The following is a 20,457-nucleotide window of genomic DNA, read 5'->3' on the forward strand; positions in this document are numbered from 1 at the left end:
CATCATAAGACACGCTTCTGAACTGTGCTTCAGTTCCTCATCTCCATAATAGCAAAAAGCCATCTGCTTCTCAAGGGCAAATTGTAGGCTTACTTCTGTATTGCTGTGAAAACCCTGAGACATCCTCAGATGGAAAGTCCAATAGAAATGCTATCAATTTCAATAATTATTATTATTGCAGATGCTTAACTATGAGAATAAAACACAGAGATTGAGGACTGACAAATCCTCAGTACTGGTTACAGCAAATTTTGCATTGCTGCACTATGTATTAAAGCCAGGGATAGACATTACAATGGATTATAGTAAGAACCTCACATGGCATACGCTGCTCATTTACACTGCAGTGCTGGTGCGAAATAATGCAGATCAAGTTTACATAGCAAATGTTTTAAGTTCGACATTTTCAGTGCACTATGACAGCTTTTTGTTTAATTATTTTGTTGGAGTGTTTAGTCCCATTTTCCTGCACATTTCCTTCACAGTTATAAGAAATAATTAGAAGTACCAATAATATTCCAAACTCAATTTTTTAATGCATTTATTTGCTTCAATGAACATTTCTGTTCGTTGCATCACAGAAGACAATAATGGGCTGTGACCCACCAGCCCTTGTGGCAATGAAAGTCCTTGTACACTGACACTGGATCTAGCACTGAATGGCACTGTCACTGACACCCAGCACTACTGAACACTCAAGCACACTTCACTAAATGAGAGAAGAAGGATTTCTGCAACTTATTATAGTTATTTCTCAAAAAATATCATGCAACTGTCCCCCAGAGCTGCTTAACCCACCCTTAGCCAAGGCAGGGAGGGGGACCTGGGAAGTCCACACTGCTCTGAAGAACTCTACACAGAGCTTCACACTTCAGTGACATCAGCTTCTTCACCAAACAGGTCAGAGTTCTGTATTTTAAGGCACTATGTTATTTTATACATACATGCATACGTACATACATGCATACATACATGCATACATGCACACATACATATTTGTATGTAAGTATTAAGTGTTCAAAGCAAACATGAAATTGGATAAAAGTCTAAGAGATGCTAATGTAAGCGGCACCAGAGGCATTGCTTTCATTATTATCTCTGACTTGAGAAAAATTCAGTTATACCTCATCCAATGCTTATGAGGTAAGCATTTTTGGTGGGCTAAATTACCAAAGGTTAGTGACTCTTTTCCCAATTTCTCAGCTTTGTACTGCAATTCATTTTATAGTGATTTTTTTAAAAAGAAGGAAGAAGTCTGGCTCAATGGAAAGTATATATAATCTGATTTTTCTTCTCATGCAGAGAGTAACTTTGTATTTAGAATACAAAATCAGCAGAAGATGTAGTGCGGAATTTCAAACACCAAACTTGCTGGGATGTCTGCCACAGATAAACTGTTACCCATAGACAGTTTAAACCTTGCTGTCTTTGTTTAAACCTTTTTGTAGTGATCAAAGATACATCTAATTAGTCTTTTTTATACTGCAAGTTAAAAGTACACACAAAGATGTCTATTGAAGCTTAGCTGATATACAAAAACTTGTTAAGGCAGAGCAATGCGTGCCTGAGCCCTTGTCTCCCATTAGCAGAGACAGCAAGGCTCAATAGTGACCATTGACAGGGTGATCCATAATTCGGAGCAGATGATAAAATGTTATTTTTAACATTATTTTTCCTTATGTCAAACAGTCTCTATTTTGCTGGTAACAAAAAATTAACATACCATTAAGTAAGTTATTTCACGCTTCAATAAATGGCATAATAGGGCTGGAGGAGAAAGTTTTATGTTAGATCTAGGAATAAACTAAATGCTTTCAGAGTTGAATCACTGTTTTTCTTTACTCCCTTTGGAAAAGCAGCAGATACTATATTCTGCTGTGCATCATGGACTTGGGACTGAAAACAGCTGCACTCTAATTACATGTAAAGTGTACCAAAACATTCCTTTTATCACAGACTGTAAATCTGTTAGCATCTGTCTCTCCTTTGTTTCTTCCACAAGATACAAGCTTGTTTCTACATTTTTCTCACCTGTAGCGGTAATTAAAATTCATTATAAATGAAAGGAGTGAACACTAAAACAAGTTCCTCTGTGTACAGTTCTAAACTCAAATTAGAAACAGCTGTTTGCTAATTCATGCAGTGATGTTTTGTCGTGCTCTGTGAATCAATAATAACTCACCCTATTCCTACCAAAATGGTAGGATTATATATATATTTTGCTTAGCAATTGTCTCCTCAGAAATATTCAAATGCACATTCAGTCTTTTTTAAATGAGATTAGAAGATAATACCTACAAAATCATCAATGAAATTACAGAAAGATCTTAATAGCTTGCTGCTTCTGCTTACCCTGCTACCTAGAGGGTCCTGTGTCATTCTTGCCTGCTTTGATGCCTACAGAGCATTTAGCAAAAGGGCACGTTGTAAGACAGATGTAAAAGAACAAAACTGTATATGGAGTCACACAGATGCATCACGGATACAACAGTCACATTGAGAGAATATTGCAGAATTGGGGTTTCAGCTACAACACCTACAGCTTTCAAACATTAGGAATGACAAAGCCCTCAGGAAAAAAATCCTAGTAGAATAATTATTACTTATAATAATTAGTTGTAAAATTAGTTATAATAAATGGCAATACTTATGCTAATTGTTAGTAATTTTTCTACATACTATGTTAGCCAGAGCACAAACTTCGTATGACCTCATTGGCCTTACACAATTATATTCTGCACTTCTGGCTACTCAATGTCAACATTTATCATGATTTCAACACTTGATTATGCAAAAGAAAGAGACAACACACAGCAGTTAAGAGCTTTCTTTTTTATCTGAGCATAGGGATGCAAGCAGGGTGGCTGCAGTGATCTGAGCAGCTCTCACAGCAGCTTTGCAGAGCCTGCCCTAATCACAGCAGAGTGGGGCCAGCCCTGGGCCCTGCACCGCCCCTTTGCAGAGCCAAAGATCCAGCCCAGAGCAGTGGAAGAACATCAGCCTCTGTGCAGCTCTCTGCAATACATGCATCACTTCATGCGTTTTCTCATCTCTGTATTGAGATGTTTTCCCTTCCTTGTGTTTTGCTGCTGTTAGCAGGGAGAGTGTTCCCACACAGCACACACCTGAGACTGAGACTGAGCTGCTCATGGAAATGTGGCCAGTGGGACAGCCTTTCTGGTGGGATGAAATGCATCAGATGAATTTCCTAGATTTACGATTTCCTCCCTCCCATCTGATCAGGCAGCTCTCAAATACAGCAGGCACCTGCTCTCAGGCTGTTTTGCTGAGTGCCTCAGGCACATGCGGTCACACAGACTCAGCCCAAGCTCTTTCCCTCAGCTCATAACCATAGCACCAGAAACACAGACTGGCTGCTGTTTGCAGAAACTCACTGAATGCAAAGCTGAAAGTAAAAAGATACAGACTTTTCTCCTCTAATGGACCAGATTGGTGGGATTTATTTTAATGTTTTATTGTGCTCGTTTTCATGATTTTACATTGTACTTTCAAGTGAAGTAATCAATTACAATACATTTAGCTCATTCATAAAATTCATTTAAGGGTCATATCCTGCACAGTGAGCAGTGAGTTCTGGAAGTCAGCACTGACAAGGACAAGCAGCACTTTCTTTCCCACAGGATATTCAGCTTGTGCAGAATCAAGTCAGAGCTCATTTTGATGGTGTGGGCAGCAGTCTGGAGAAGCAAGTGCCTTTAAAACTGGGGCAGTGGCAAACTAGGACAAAGACAGCTTTGCCAAGAGTTCTCTGATAATCTTCTGTCACTACTAAGACAAATGGCTCTCTACTTCTGTGCTGGTAGAGAATACTAGAGTGGCTTTTCCATTTCTGCAGAGCTGTTTCCACTCTTCTGTCATGAATCAGCTGTGAGCCAAAACAACCACTAGAAGTGAGAAAATGGACCAAAAACGCTCTGTGCCCTCTGGCTGAGGTCACCAGAACTGACTGCATTGCTAGAGTGGCTTTCTTCAACTGATCTTCAATTGATCTTATGTGGTGACCTGACCTGTAAGAAAATGGGTTTGCAGTCCCTGTCTCTAAAAGATGATAAGTACTTTCCAGAGAACAGAATTCTGCTTCTAAATTAGTATTTTCCATCAATGTTCAGTAGAAGACAATTGCTAAGTTTCAAACCTGAGAAAAACCTTATGTTTCACACTCTGCCCTACACAGAACTTTACTGCCAAGCTTTCCAGCCTGAGGAACTTAAAGCTGGTCATATTATTAGAGCAAGTTGCAGGGGAAAATAAAACCAGTTTGTTAAGTTAAAAAGAAGGAGGCAGTTCCAGACTCTTATTTTGATCTAGGTGGGAAAACTGAGACACACTTCCAATCTCAATGGATTGATGTTCATGATGAATAGACTCAATGCTGAAAAACACATGTTGGCTGAAATTACTCTGCAATAAACAAACAGTAAAAACCAACAACATCCAGATTTTATACTGCCTTCAAAGAAGAAGGGAAGAAAACTAAATTACATGTGACAAACAGTATCAAGTAACCTGTTTTATAGCTATGCACACACATTATTGTTCTGACTTCCAAATGTGTTTTGTATTCACAGCAATCCCATTGAATTCAATAGGAACAGCAGTTACTCAACACTCCTCAAAACTCAAGTGACATAAATATGAGATATAGCCATTTCTATTAGAGATATTTTCAGAAAGGTGCATGTATTCCTGTCCCTTTAGTGAATTCAGAATTAAGATTTCATGCAAACACCATGAACGGAAATGAAGCTGCACTTGCTAATATCACAACTTCCACATGTCTGGTGAGTGCAGCCCCTCAAGGCTTCCATCTGCCTGGTTTTGGAGGGGCCTGTGTGCCCCAGTGACCCCAGTGGGTATCCCTGGAGCTGAAGAAGCTGCCAGCTCCATCTGACCCGACTGGAAATGGGGTTTGCTCCAGCTGAATAAATCTCCCATTCCTTAGGGATGGTGTGCATTAGGGCAAAGTACAATTAGTTAAGGCTTTGGGTTTGTTAGTGAACAATTTTTAAGAAATTAATTCATTTAAAATTTAAAAAGAGTACCCACAAATGTAACAGCATACTGGTGAATATGAAGCACATTCCTGATTATCATAAACATTGGTCATGAATCTGCACAATGTTTGTAACTGGCCTGAGGGGAACTGCATGAAACAGAGGTGGGAAGGAAGTTCTCCACTTATCAATACCTGACAGAAATAACTGAAAGGCTTAAAAAGAAAATAACTATAGGTTTTTTACTATGCAAGATGAAAGTCAAACAGCATGGCTTGCCTGGGAGAGACATGTATTCTGCGCTGTATGGTAATGCTACTTCTTTTTTCCTAACAGTACCCACCATTTTAAACAAGAAGAGACTTTTAAAACGAGCAAGCAAACAGACACATTTGCCACCCGGTAAGACTGCTCTCGGTACACCAGTGTTTCCCTACAACAAATGTGCTGCATGAGAGTCCTTTCAAGTTTAACCGTCAGTGACCCGGCATCTGTGATCTGAGGACTTGCACTGCACCACACAACAAAACCATCCACCAAAAGCTGCTCTCTGCTTCCAGCACATCTTTGCCCTTTTGACTGAAGGGCCCGATGACTGCGCTCGCAGGCCTTCAAAAGAAAAGCTGTGGCAACAGCCAAGGTCTCTTTTCCTTGAGCTCCCAACTCCATTGGTGCAGCTCAAGGAGGGATCCCATGCCCAACACTGCTGAGTCCCCATTCAGGCTGCAGGGGAAGAGCCCCGTGGTGCCCACTGCAAGCACCTCCGTGTCACAGAGCACCGGATATCCCTCTCCTGTGGGTGCCCAGCACTGAGAGCAGCCCAGGCTGCCCCGTCTCCTACACCACAAGTTTGTGAGAGACTTTTTGAATCTCTAAATGACTTTAAAGAATCTTTAAATTCTTTAGAGGCTTCTCAGGTTGTCAGTCAGCAGCGACCACGCTCCGGAGAAAGCCTCCCGTAGGGAGGATGCTCATCAGTGCAGGCAGGCAGGAGGGGGGAGCGCAGCTGGGGAGCCAGAGCAAATCCAAGCAGGAGACAACAGCCCCTCCAGCCCTGCTGCCCTCCTGCCAGGAGCCATGCAGAGCCTGGCAGGAACCTCCCCTCCATCCCTGCTGTGCTCCCAACCCCAGCTGCAAGCACCACACTGCCCACAGACCAGGGCACTTTCCTCAAAGTCCCCTGTAGCAGAGACACACCTTCCTCCTGAATTGTTTTACAATCTTAGGTGCTCATTTTCTCTATTCAGATGGCTCTAGTTTAACTACCAATGCTACCAAGGTTTTCCCACAAAATGTGAATTGTATGATTTATTCTAGTTAGCAACTGTCTTTGTGCCTTGGCCACAGATACATGAGAGCGTGAATTTACAACAAGGAAAGGTGCAGGGCACAATTATTTGTTTAAATGGGATTAAAATTAGGGTTGGAGTGTACACTGAATCATCTCAATTTATCCTTGAAGAGAAGGAGGGACAGCAAATGTCTTGGCATGTGCAAACAAATATGTTTCCCCAACAACTTGCTAACAGCACTCCTTCAGTTTGAGAGCAGTGTCACACAGACATTGGCACTGATATCAGAGAATTAAATGAAATAAAGGGAAAAGCTATAGTAAATAACTTTCTCTCTAACTTTACCCACGTGATGAGGGCTGGTTATGCTGACAAAAAAGTATCTGGGAATGTTAATAGACTAAACAACTCAGTAAAAGAAATGAGGAGGCCGTGGGGAGAGAAAGATTGAATTTACCCTCCAAAAGTACATCTTGACACTAAAGGTACAGCAAGGCTTTTTACAGAAAGGTACAGGCTTTCTACAGAAGAATCCCCTAAATTAAACATGGGTGAAAGCTGGAGGTGGATGTTTAGGGTAGGGGCACATTTTCTGCGCAGGAAAAATGGTCAAAAAATCAAACCAGAAAAAGCAAAAGACTCTATAAAAAATAAACAACCAAGATCTCTCTGGGAAATCAGGCATCAGAGGTTTAAAAGACACACTTGTACCTCCAAAACCAGATGTGTTAAAAAAACATCTCCAGTCAATTAATGGCTGACAACACACACACCCACACCATGGAAATGAAAAACTATTGTTTTCATAAACAACACAAAGAATTTTAAAGCTCAGACCAAATTCATTTGCAAAAAAGCCTACTGTCCTAAATATACCTAAATAATGAACACCTCTCACCACCTCCCTGCAATCTGTTTGGTTTTGCCCTTCCCAGACCCACAGCCAAAGCTCCCTGCCCAGACAGGAGTACAGACTGGGCAGCTCTGCTGTCTCCCACAGGACAGTGAGAGAATAAGGCTCCCCAGATACAATTCACATATTATTTACATGTTTTCTCAAGGCTTTTCTGAAATGTATTTTAGTTCTGGTCAATAAGCAAAAGTTTTCAGGACAGAAGAGTTTTCTGACCACAAATAAACCGTGCTGCTGTCTAAAAGATCTTTAGCCCATCTCACCCTTTCCAAAACAAACAAAATCAGACAAATTAATGAAAACTCAGTAACTGCTTCCTCCCACCTGGAAGCTGATTTTAAAGACACATACAGCCTTTTGTTGTTTGGTTGGTTTTGGGTAACAATTTTCCCATTATTGAGGATTATCATACCTTGCATCTTTGGACTTTCTATGAACACAACCATAGTCCAGGGCCTCCTGGCTACCTGACATCAGGAAGGCTGCAATATCATGTCTACCCTGAAGTCACTGTACACAGGCTTCAGAGGGACTTCATTTTAATTCAGTTCTTTGGTTGGAATTGAGATACTGGATTTGATCCGATTTTTTTCTTACTGTGTTGCTTTGTATCAAAACACCCATTTTCCAGTGGGTGGTGCCTAACAAAACAGAAGCAGAGGTGTGAGCATGAAGGAAACAGCCATTATAAATGCACAGAAACACACCATGTCAACACTTACCAGCTGCCCAATATGTACAAAAGCTTTAAAATAGGACAACCAAGTCATTATTTTAGAGCCTCACTATAGTTTCCATTTTAAAACATTTTACTATCTATCTAGTGCCATTAGAGAAGGTTCCATTGCAAACACTGGAAATCAGACACCTCCTAACCATCAAATTCATCAGAATTTTTGTGCAAAGTGTTATCAGGTAACAATATTTACCATGTACAGTAATTATGAAAAACTCTGAGATTGTGCAATTATATATTTTAATTACACGATCTGATTAGGTTTTTTAATCACTTCATAAAAAGAAAGGAAATTCACTGAGGTTGTCAGAAAGTTAATAAAAATAAGGTAATTCACTGCAAGGCTCACCATGGTGCCTTTCTAACTACTTCCTTGCTACACCCCACTGTGCCTAGGTATTGGAGGTCAACTATAAGTATTAATTTCCTTACTTCTGTTAACTTTGGTGACAACATTTGTGCTCTTTTGGCATGGTATTTTTTGTTTCATTTAGCTGGATGATATTTTAAGACATATGGACTCCTCAAAACCAAGAAACTGGGTGTCCTGAAACCCATCAAGAGACTCAGCCTTGTCCTGCTCTGTCCTCAGCCCCCTTGAAGGGACATGCAGGGAAGCCACTGCATGGTGGCCACTGTCACACTGAGCTGAGTGAGCCTCACCACCAGCCTGCAAAACCCACCCAGCTTAGCAGTGTCACACAATAAATACATCAGCAAAGCTGGCTGCTCACATCAGGGCCGTGAGGCAGCTGCACAGAGCACCCAGCAGCAGTGAGAGATGCAGCTGCTGCAGGAGCCAGAGGCCAGGCCAGCCAGGTACCTGCCCTGGGCAGCTGGAATCACCCAAATCCAGCTGTGCAACACAAGCAACCCCTCAGAACCGTCCTGCTGGCACTGCAAAGAGAGGCATGAGCAGAGAGAGGGCTGGGGGCTGAGAGGTGCCAGAGGTGAGTCACCTCCTCCTGCTCCTGAGGCAGGACAGAGCACGTCTGGTTCACCTCTGGAAAATATTTTTTTAAGTTTTGGATGTAGTTCTGCTCTAAGGAAACATTTTGTTTATATCCAAACTGGGAGTCTATAATGTAATACTTGGCTATGGGATTCAGCAGCTCTGTTTTACTCATTTTTGGTTTGTCCTCTCCTCCTGCCAGCCCTTCTTTATTTTTCTCCTTTCTCTTTTTACCTTTCCACCCCCTCTCCTGTGATTCTCTGGGGAGAACAAATCACTCTGGGAGGTTTAATGGACTGACAAGAGCAGAAATTTAATCGTGGTGTGCAAGCACGGGCCAGGCACATCAGAAGCAGGCGCAGTGCAATCCATTTGGGCTGCCCCACCTGTGACCCCAGGCACCCCCTCTCTGCAGGGGCCATACAGGGAGAGAGGGGCCCTTCCTGCTCACATGGGACCTTGGCGGTGCCTGCTTCAGGAGGAGAGGGCTGCCAGATGCTGACAAGCCAAAAGCAGTTATTTCAGGAGACTCTTTTTTTTAATATAGAAACAGCTGACACAAAATGCATCTCACTGGGGAGGGAAACCATGCTCCCAGAAGTAAAAGACCACTAAAAAGCCTTTTTTTTTCCAAGAGAAATCTAAAACAGTTTTGGGCCAGATATCACTTAGGTTTTTCATTTCCATTTTAGGAGACTTGCAGAGTGCCCTTCTAGTCCTGCCCCATCCATGGAGAATATTAAGGGGGCAGATGAGGGTGGATTAAAAGACAGTACAAAGCATTTCATAGACCAAGTACAGCCTCAAAGAAAACCTGTCCCAGGCAAAACAGCCACTGGTGGGAGAGCTGCCTGAGCCCCCTTTGCTGTGAAAGGTCCCCCACACCACGTGCATGGCCCTGGGCTGACAGGGGCATGCATTCAGCTGCCTAAGAAAGGCAGTGAAAAGGGGAGGGCACAAAATCATTTAAACAAGCTTTTATACAGAAAATGGAAAACGTTGTGTGCAACAACATGACTCCTTTTCCTTTGTACACCGTTTGCTGCTACAGATTACATTTGCAAAGTATAGCTTTCAATATAACATAGCCAAAAGCAACCTAACAGCATCATTTTCTTCCTGGGTACTTTATTTTTGAATTCTTCTACAAACAAGGAAACAGCGATTTGGAAAAAATAAGAAAACAAAGAAGCCCCTTCTTTTCACATGCTTGTAAATCTGGGTAAACTTACAAGAGACCATCTTTTGAACAACCAGTGTGATTTACTCTTGCTTGCGGTGCCTGTGCTGGCTACTGCCAGTAAATCCTAAGGGCACACAGTGAGTGATACCAGACACTCTGCACACCCACTACTACAAAGACTTTGCTCAGTTGAAAAGCATGTGCAGTATTTTTCTATCACCATTGCCTGCATTTTCAGTTTTTCACTTTTAGGCACCTTGTCTACCTGACAAAGCTACAGCATATCATGACATTTATTTAAAGCTTGCTGTTCTGTGCAACTAGGTGGCATAACAAAGACCAGGGAACCAGAGCTTAAAACACATTTCCTGGCTGATAATGCAGATTAAGAGAGCTACAAAAGACAAATATTAAGAACAAATATCAGTCATATCCAAAAAACAGAAGTATTTTCTAGCAGGATCATAACCAACCAATACCCTGAGATATCCAAAGGGAAGAATCTCTATCCTTGCACTCAACCTTGTCATTTGAAACTACACTGTGCTCTTTAATAATAATCTCAAAATGATCCAAATACTTTCCAGGACCTTATTCCATGACAAGTTATATTGTAACAAAAATCAGTCATTTCAAAAGTTACCACATATTACTGGCTTTTTTCCTTCCCTTCCACTTCCATTTTTCATCTTATTTCTCACTGCCATTTCTCCATCTCATCCCAAAGCCAGATTATTACACTGCAAATGTGGGGCGGGTCCAGATACCCAAGGGGTGATCCAAGATCTTCCCTCCTGAGGAAACTTCATAGTGAACTCAATGACTATCTGTGATGTTTGCTGGTACTAGGGAATAATATTTCCCTTGGGCACTTTCTGGATAGAGTCTACCACCTGGGTTAAGTCATTATTACAATCAAGCAGAAAAAAAAAGGGAGGGAGAGTAGAGATGAAAAAACACTACAGCAAGCATCATTACAGCTCATCAAAAGTGCATTAGAAAACACCTGATAATATACTCTGAACATTAATGATCCTTACAATATACCATATTAATGCAGATGTTATCTGAATTCTCAAAAACAAATTTTTCCATTCACACACTTCTTTAAAATTGGTGTTGGAAAAAAAACATCTCTACAATCTCTTAGTTGTCAGCATTTTTTCTGTTTCCAGAAACAAACAAATAAAATACCATCTCTGTACCTGTATGTGCTGCAGATCACAAAGCTCAAATGGGTACCCTGGCATTGGGATGCTCATTGGCATTCACAGCCAACGTGTTAGAGTTAAAATGGACAATGGTCAGCAAATATTAGTAAAGAGGTTGTGATTGTGTTGCCTTACATTGGACTATTATCACTACTAAGATCAATTTATCTGGCTGCCTGAAGCTCTCCATTGCTGGACAGCAATTTCCCTTGAAATTTTTCCACCTTCAAGTTAGGAGGGACACACATGAATGCCACAGAACTGAGAGTTCTGTTATAAGGTGCTAAGTGCCAGGTTAGAGAACAGGTTAGTTGTCTGAAGAGCCTGATACTTCCAATAACTTAAATGGAGGTCAAAAAAATAATTCTAGCCACTGCTTAAGTCCTATAGTCCTCCTTTACAGAGACTGCAAATCATGTCAAGTTCTGCATAAATAGGTTTTGTGGGGGTATTAGAGGGTGAATTACTGTCATCTAGGTGCTAGTGCTTAGTAAAGCAAGGATGATCAAACCCATTTTGCCAAAATCCAATGTGAACTGCTGTTCTCAAAGAAAGGTCACCCAATCAAGAATGCTTCATAACAAAAGTGATTAAACAAAACAAAAAGAAAATCCACAACACACATGCATTTTTACAAAGGAAATGCAACAGTCACACCTAAAGACCATTCCCTTATTGTTATTTGAAAACTGAAGAGAAATCTTTTTCCTAAACAAGGAGCTGGTAAAGGTTTGCAGCATCTCAGAATTACGTCTAGAAATAAGGGAAGCAGGAATTATTTTTAGTGCAGCTGAGAGGCCAGGCATATTTCAGGCAATCTCCCAGAGCCTGCTTCTATACCATGTGGGACATAAACCCACAAACTATGAAAGAACCCAAATCAGTATTGTTTTCTCAAGTGACATCCATTATCCCTCATCTGAGAAAATTAACACGTGTATGCAGAAGCTCAATAAAGTAAGCTCAGAGCTAAAACTCTAAGATTAACTCTTTATGCCTCACAATAAATGTCATCTTTTAAGTCAGCAAAATGCTAATATATTCTAATTTATATTCAGTGCTTCTGCCATTTAAAGAAAGCAGGGACATCAAAATACAGTTGGGCTCAAGCACAGTTTCAAATGTTACAGTACACACGGTAATCAAGAATTTCCAAATTCCAAAGACCTACAGTGATATAAAAATGGAGATACAGAAGGGCAATTAGACCAACACATGCTGGTTTGGGTAGCATTAGGAAGAGTGTCACAAAATGAATAAAACCCAGCTTTTGTGCAAAGTCTCTTATTTTCTGACATCTGAGGTAAGCACTGTATCTAGTAGTAAAATGCTATGAATGTTAAATGTAGGCAACCTTTGTGCTCTGCCAGTTTATTTCTAGATCAAATGATAATATTTGAAGATTTCTATTCCAAGCCAGCGCTCAGTATTTTTCTTCATCTTCCTGATCTGCCCAGAAGATTATATTCAATGAATCAGATATATCTTTGTCTTCTTTTTACTCAGATTAATAAATTAGGCAGCCCATAAATCTGAATGGTACTTATTCTGAAGAGTGAAACACAAAGAATGATTGATAAGGCTGAATTTCCCACCTAAGTACATAGAAACCTCCAGGCAGGTATTAATTCTATACTGAGTTTTTCTGCAACATACACTTTCTCTTGCACTACAACATGCTCACACACATCACCAGGTATCCAGAACAAAAGCAAGGAAGGCTTTTCTTAACCCACCAGGTGCATTGTGCTTGTTTCCAAATAGTGCTCTGGGATGGCTAAATGAGGAAAGCAGTGAAGAGCAAGCCACAGTTTGTGACATTACTATTTGAACAGCCAGGCAACTTTTGCAGTCCTTGTGTTATTCCTCCCAGCAACACAGAACAGATCTTGCATCTGGTGGCGTGTCCTTCTTGGGGACATTTTGCTACCCAGCAAGAGTGCAGGAAATGATGTCTGCAGAACAGTGAATTCTAAAGCAGGATAATAAAAATAATCTGATCGTTACCCCTGTGCTTTAAAAATTGGACCCCCTGGCAAGTAGCCAAAATAAAACATCAAAGAGGACCTCCACAAGCCAGGCTCAGGATCAACATTCATGTGAGAGCCCATCACCTACTCACCCTGACAGCAGGCAAGAAAAGTTGGAGACATCTGCTGGGAGGCCAGGGGTCAGGCTGGCCGGGCCATGCTGCACACACAGCACAGGGTGGAAATGTGAGTGTGTGCTGGGTGTGCTGGCCAGGCTGGGCTCTGGGCCTCAGGGGGGCTTCTGTGAGAAGGGGTCAGGGGCTGCCCTGTGCTGGATACAGCTGGCTCCACAACAGACCCACTGCTGACTGACCATCACTGGACTGGCCAAAACCCCCCACTGCCCAGCACTCCCGGGGCACGGAGGAGAATTAAGTTTGTTTCCCCCAAATCAAGTCTGTTCTGCCCATGGCAGTAATTGCTGAGCCATCTCCCTGTCTTTATGTCAACTCAGCTTTTTCATCTTACTTTCTCTGCCAGTCCTCTTGAGGCTGGGGAGAGAGAGAGCAGCTGGGTGGGCATCTGGCAGCCAGCCAGCATTAGCCCACTGCAGGGTAGCTGACTGCAAAAGCTTCTCTAAACAAGGAAGAATAAACAATACCTAAATCTGTACCTATAGGGCCTGAATTTATTGATTGTGTTTGACTCTGTATTCCATTAAAAACATTTCTCTGATAATGTATAATGCAAGAACTTGCAAACCATACTACTGACCTCCCAAACTTGATGCTGCCTGCATGCAAGTTAGATATGGAGGTTATTTTGGCTGTGTTGGGGTTCACTGCTGCTAAGGGTGATTGAGGTGGGCCAACTTTTTCATGCAAGAAGGAAGCAGCAAGTTGTTCCACTGATGACTTAGGAAGAAAAACAATACATCAGCAAATGTTCCATGTCAAACACTTCCCAGACGAGTTCAAAAATGGGTTTATGTGTGTGCTGAAGCACAGGGGGACAAAAAGTAAAAGAGCTTCTAAGTTGCTGCAAGTTTTAGAAATAAAAAATCCATTGATCAAAGAGAAAACTCCATAATATTTTCCTATAAAATAATTTTGATTTCTTGTGAAAAAAATCAATAAGAGTTGATTACTGAAAATGGCAACATGAACATAAACACCCTTCAGGCATCTCACAAGTACCTCTGCAAATCACACAGCAGTGCTAGGCACAGGCCACTGCTGGTAATCACATCCTCTGCCACACAACCAGATGAGCTTCCTGAAGTTGCAGTGGATGAAGACACTACCAAGGCTGTGCCAGGAGGTACAACAGCAGAATATATATCCAAGATATTAGATGTCAGCGTCAGCAGCTCCTTCACACACACACATGAGGTGTCATCATGTCCCTTTCTAAGGTATCACTGCGCATTCTTCTACAAATCTCAACCTAAAACCCTGTTGCAAGGTCCCCATGAAGCTGCTGAAGTTGATTACAGACTTAATACATCTGTATTATTACCCTACAGCAGCACTTTGTGCTTCTTTTTTCACAAAGCTATAAGGCAGCCTCCACAAGATAAAGGACCAGTTCCACTTTTGAAGCTAAAGCATTTTACTGGATGGTGTGTTTAGCCTTCTTAGTGTGACCAATGAAGATATGAGTGTTTGTAGATCGTTCTTTACCCACAGAGGGAAAAGATGGATGTTTTGACACAAAGCATTTGCCAGACACTTGGCAAAACAGCCTTCAAAATGGTACTTGCAACTGTTTTTCCAGGTTTCAGCAAGAGAGGGGACGGGACAGGATCATTGACTGCATCATCTGACCAAGGCAACTTCTGTTAGAAGCTGGTCTTGCTTTAATTAAAGGCACACTTGCTTTTAACTCTGAAACTGAGACACTTAGTTTGCAGAGACCCACGTTCGTTCTCCTACAAGGATGTGACAGAGACCTGTGGATGTCTGGTATGATCAAAAGGAAACATGGCAATAATATGTCAAGTCACAAATTATTACGGCCTCTTCCCAACGTGCAGGAGATCCCACATTCCACCCATCCATATGGTTCAGCTGGGGAGCACTTTTACCAACATATGGCCCCTTGAAAGTGAAGGTTTTCTTTTGAGTTTTTAATCACAATTGCTTGTTATTCTTAATTACTTGTTACTTCCACTACACTATAAAGCTTAACCTGACTTCTGCTGGGAGAATCCAAGTCAGGAAGGTGGTTTTCTTTTTGCTAATAGGGAAAGCTTTGTTAGTAGGGAGGGGGGACCAAAGCTAGCTTCCAATTTAAAGAAACAGAATTACCTCTTGGTAGTAACACAAATCATAGTGCCCCTTCTTGATACTGGTATCTTTGTCAAATCCTTTACAACTAAACATCATGTAAATAAACTACAGAGAAGGGGTAGGACAGCACGGTACAGTGATAAAGAACAACTAAGAAACTATCTTTTTCCTTCTTAAAACAAGGTTTTGGAAAAGGTATATTGAGTTTTATGGGCAGAAACAGGTGCTAAATGGCCCACAATCAGGAAATTTTACTTCTTTTGTGAATACAAACCAAACATTTTCAAACATAATAATTTCAGCAGATGCTTGAAAAAAGACCAATTTAAATGTTCTTAACGGTTGCTCTGTAAAGTCAGATATTTTGTTTATTATAATGCCGCATTTACAAGTTCATGGAAGCCATAACCCCAAAGGAAGCCATCCACTCCACATTAGCTATATCCTCTCCATCTCCTCCATGGATTTTTTGCTATGAAACAGCAACATCAGGAGACAGCTCTGTACTTCCTCACAGTTGCACCCCACTAACACAAGGATTTACTGCCACACTGAGGGAGCCATATGGAGTCATATGCTCTTCTTTCCCATCCCCTTTTCCTATTAAAACTGAGACATTTCATGGGCAGTTCCCCTTCAGACACACATGGATCTACAAATATCTGGCAACTCAAGAGCCAGCAGCTCTTGCTATGTTCTTTAACTTGTAAGGTTTAACCTGTGATTCAGCTTGGATCCAGGCTGCCAGTGATTTCCAGCCATAAGAGTGACAGCACTGGCCCAATAACATTTTCATCTGTGCAGACAAGTGTGTGCAGTTGTAAACAGAGCAGAACTCTGCTCAAGACTACTTCTAGGCACTAGAAAGCACAACTCAAAAGAGGCAGCTCCATACTCTCTGTTCATGAGAACGTACCCTGTCTCTCTACAGGGAATATTTATTATGATGGGCCATAATCCACTTAACATCTTCTGACAAAGTCTATCAGTCTTTAACAACTTTGATTCCAGAAGTTCAATGGCAACAGGGAGGAAAACTCATAGGGAGAAAGCGACTTCCACAAGAATTCCCCTTTATGAACCTGCACACCCTGTGATAGCAGACAGGATCATTGCTTATTTGTACCTATCAGCTTTGATGATAATTGCAACCCACTTGACACTTCTGTTGAAAGGCAGTATTACCAACAAGAAATCTGATAAATATTCAACAAAATCTAAATTAAATAATTCTATTCATCTTGAGGTCACCATCTCTAAAACTGTTTCAAAATATTTGTGTCTTAAAGAGATAGGGAGGGGGATGAGGGAACCCTGCTTCTTAGACCAAAATTACTGCATCACTGCATTAATGAACACAACTTTTTTTATTTTTCAAGTTCAGTGAAAGAATGCCATCTATGCAAAATTTTGATCCCACATTACAAAATAATTACATGATAATTACATGAGCATTAAGATGTCTACCCCCCGAGTAAAGCCACTGCACCCAACCGCTAACTAAGGCAGGCCTGGAATGTTTCAGCTTATTAAGGAGAAATCCAGCATTGAGCAAAACCTCCAGCTGAAGCAGATTTCCACTCTTTTACTCCTCTGATTTCTAATTAATAATTAAAACATGTTCCTTTCTTTGGAAACCCAATTAGACTTGCGCATCAGCCTGAAAACAAACTTTTTTTAGTAGCTAAGCTACTTCTCATAGTTAAATGGGGTGGCAGGAGTGTTTTCTACATAGCTCCACTGACACAATTCATTTATTTCTTTCCATTCTACAATGGATATTGTAATCCATCCCCAACAATATAAACATTACATTTGCACAGCTAATTAGGATGTTGGCAGTATGAATTAGTGACCCTCTGATTTCTTCCAGTCAGGGCCGCCCCTGCTGCCTGCACTACTTAGGATTCACAATTAGGCAATTATATTTTCAGCATCTTTTTTTCCTCTCTAATGCTACCTCTTTCCTCACATTCAATATGACCATATGCACCAAATGAAGAGTTGTGTAGTTTACTTTGGGGTGAGGAATAGGGGAACGAAGAGAGGGAGAGACACAAAATGTCACATTCAATCCTTCGCCCCATCAATCTCTGCTAACTCGGTATCAGAGAATGATAGAGGGTCTGTAAGACTGCAAATTATCTCCACAAATGTTTGAAAGAAGTGATTATGCAGAGTGGGTAGGAGATATATTCTGACTGGGAATGAAGCAAAAGGAAAGAGGGACAAAATAAATAAATCCTGATCTCTGGGTGCAGTGGGCTGGTACTAAACTTCCGTGCAGGGCTGCGGTCACCGAGCTGTCCCCAGCCACAGGATGATGACAAATTGGAGAGAATTCAGAAGAAGGCAACAGAAGTGATTAATGGCCTGGATGGACTGATTTATGAGGAAAGGTTAAAAGGTCTGATTATATGTATCTTTGTTAAAGAACAGCTAAGGAAGGTGCAGGAACTGCTTCCAAGGAGTTCATGCACAGTAAACACCATCATTGCATTCCACTGAGCATTTGGGGAGGGCAGGAGGAGAGAAGAAAGCACAATTTTATGCTAGACACTAGGAAAATATCTGCAATAAATGTTAGAAAAAAGCTGTTTCCAACAGGAAGGACTAGAAACCTCACCATTTGAGAGCTGTAATGGACAAAGCACTAAGAAAATACACTGCAGGGGATAATGTCTGTTTTAATGTTGATGCTTGTTTAACTCACTGACTAATGTACACTGTGGAGACATAGCATCTTTATTAAAGCACAGACTATATCTCTGAGTCCTCTGCTGTGAAAAGTTCTCCATTAAAATCACTTATTACTAGGGGCACTGGAAACATTTTGGTCCAAGTATGTGCCACTCCATATCAGCTCCCAATCCACAGCTGAGGAATCCAGAGAATCCAAGAGTACCAGTGAGGGCAAATTAAATCTTTCAGTTCACAAATATTAACCCAGCATTTTCTAGGTTCCGTAATCCAAACAGCCAAAACCCACCATCCCCCAACATAGACCACTTTGCAGAATAAAAATGTCCTCTATTTTCTTCTTTATGTATGGAATCATTTTACATCCTAGAAAATCAAGGGTTTAAGAGCAAGTTAACCTTGGCATTTGTGTGACTGAAGAACAAAAATAAATCAAGATTACTAAACTGTTAGGAGTAATGAACCCAATACTCCTACTTATACCCAAGTAAATTAGAAATCCTGCCATTGAATTAAGCCAATGGAAATATATTGAAGTAGAAACTGGTATAAATTAGCAGAAGACCAAGCCAAACATAACCAGAGTGACACATTTCCAGGCCATGTGCAGAGCTCAAACCAGGAAAAATAATTTACAATCAGCTCATGGAGACAGGAAGCAATGATGGCAGGCATAGAGGCTGCGTGGCTGCTGTAGCTCGAGCAAGCAAAGCTGGAAAATCCACGCGGTGCTGGCCCTCCCCACAAATGGCAACAGAAACCAGCCCAGACTGCAGCACTATTGGCAAATCATTGTTTGAAGAGTAATTCCAGCTCCAACTGCGCCCTGCCACTATTCACAAATATAGCTATACATATTGCCTGTAGAGACGTGAAACATTTCAACTTCTACAGCGGCCTGTCCATCATCCTTCCCATGCACAAGGCTACACACAGCCTCAAGCCAGCACAGCTGGACCTCCAGGTGCCAGATTAGGAGGAACCGAAAAGGTCTTTTTCCAAGAAAAATACAACACTCCTTCCCCCTCTCCCTGCTCACGTGCATGGGTGAGAACTAAGCAGGCTTGAGGGGCTTTATTTATTCCCTGCTAAAAAACCATTAAGCTCTACTGTACAGATCCGAGTCTGCCAAATTCTGTCACTTCATGCTTTGGATGTAAATTATAAAAAGAGACCAGGGGAAAAAATACAGTAGAAAACAGATGCTCTGGATTACAGTGCTGGGGTTTTTTTTCCAAAACTACCATTTCCTTTATAGTTTCATTTATTTGGTAAGCCGAGGAGCATGACATGCTCACTGCCATAAAAGGGAAAACAATGGCTTTCCCAACCTTTGACATTTAAATCCATTTCCTTCCTCAATGATGAGACAAAACCCCTTCCCTTTGACAAACTAGACTCCCCTGCTAGACAAGGAACAGCACACAACAGTCAATAACACATCAGCAGCACTGTCTGAAGGCTCCATGCTCTGTTAACAGTCCCAACTGCATTAGAAAGGTAAGAAGTTCCACAGCTTTGTGCCTCAGTTTCCCCAACCATGAAATAAGAAACATAATACTGCACTGCTTCACAAAGTTTGTTTAGAATGTTCCTGTGAAATGAACCAGCCTCAACAAGCAAGTAACTCAAATTGAGCTTTCAGCTGATACCCCTAATGCTCAACTGAACTTTGAGTTCAGCTTCTCAATTGACACCACTAAAAACATTTACACAAAAGCTTCACACAGCCATGAAACTGAAGCCTCTTGTGTAGTTTACAGTACATTGAATCACTATACATCAGCACAAGTTTTGTGGCTCTTAGGAAAGTCTATGGAAAGCACTAAGAGCAGAAAACCTTGATAAAAATCTGAAACTAAAACCTCAGCCCTACTGCAACTACCAACTCACAAAACCTAAATATTACAGCACTGCTGATTTGTCTTGAACTGACCAAAGTTTGTAGTTCAGAGGAGAAGGTGGAGAGTACTGAGAGTCTCTCATGAAACTTTTAAATGTTATTTAAATTTAAGATTTGTTATTTTCAGCTTTAACTAGTCACTGGGTCTGTCACTAGTTCACTGCAGCAGAAACTCAGTGATGCATTAAACAGTTTTTGTTACTAAATTCAAAACAGTTTCTCTTTTACCAAGACTGCAGCCATGCTGCCTTATTTTTAATCAGCTTGCCTGAACAGGCCAGTCACAAAAAT

At 41.2% G+C, this 20,457-nt stretch overlaps 1 protein-coding gene across 4 annotated transcripts in view; it reads right to left on the reverse strand.

Annotated features, from left to right (window-relative positions):
• Nucleotides 1-20,457, reverse strand: part of ZNF423 (zinc finger protein 423) — a 221,696-nt gene that overhangs the window by 100,017 nt on the left and 101,222 nt on the right. The gene's annotated exons all lie outside the window — the stretch shown is intronic.

This window comes from Haemorhous mexicanus, chromosome 12 (genome assembly GCF_027477595.1).
Source record: "Haemorhous mexicanus isolate bHaeMex1 chromosome 12, bHaeMex1.pri, whole genome shotgun sequence".
In the NCBI taxonomy this organism is placed as follows: domain Eukaryota; kingdom Metazoa; phylum Chordata; class Aves; order Passeriformes; family Fringillidae; genus Haemorhous; species Haemorhous mexicanus.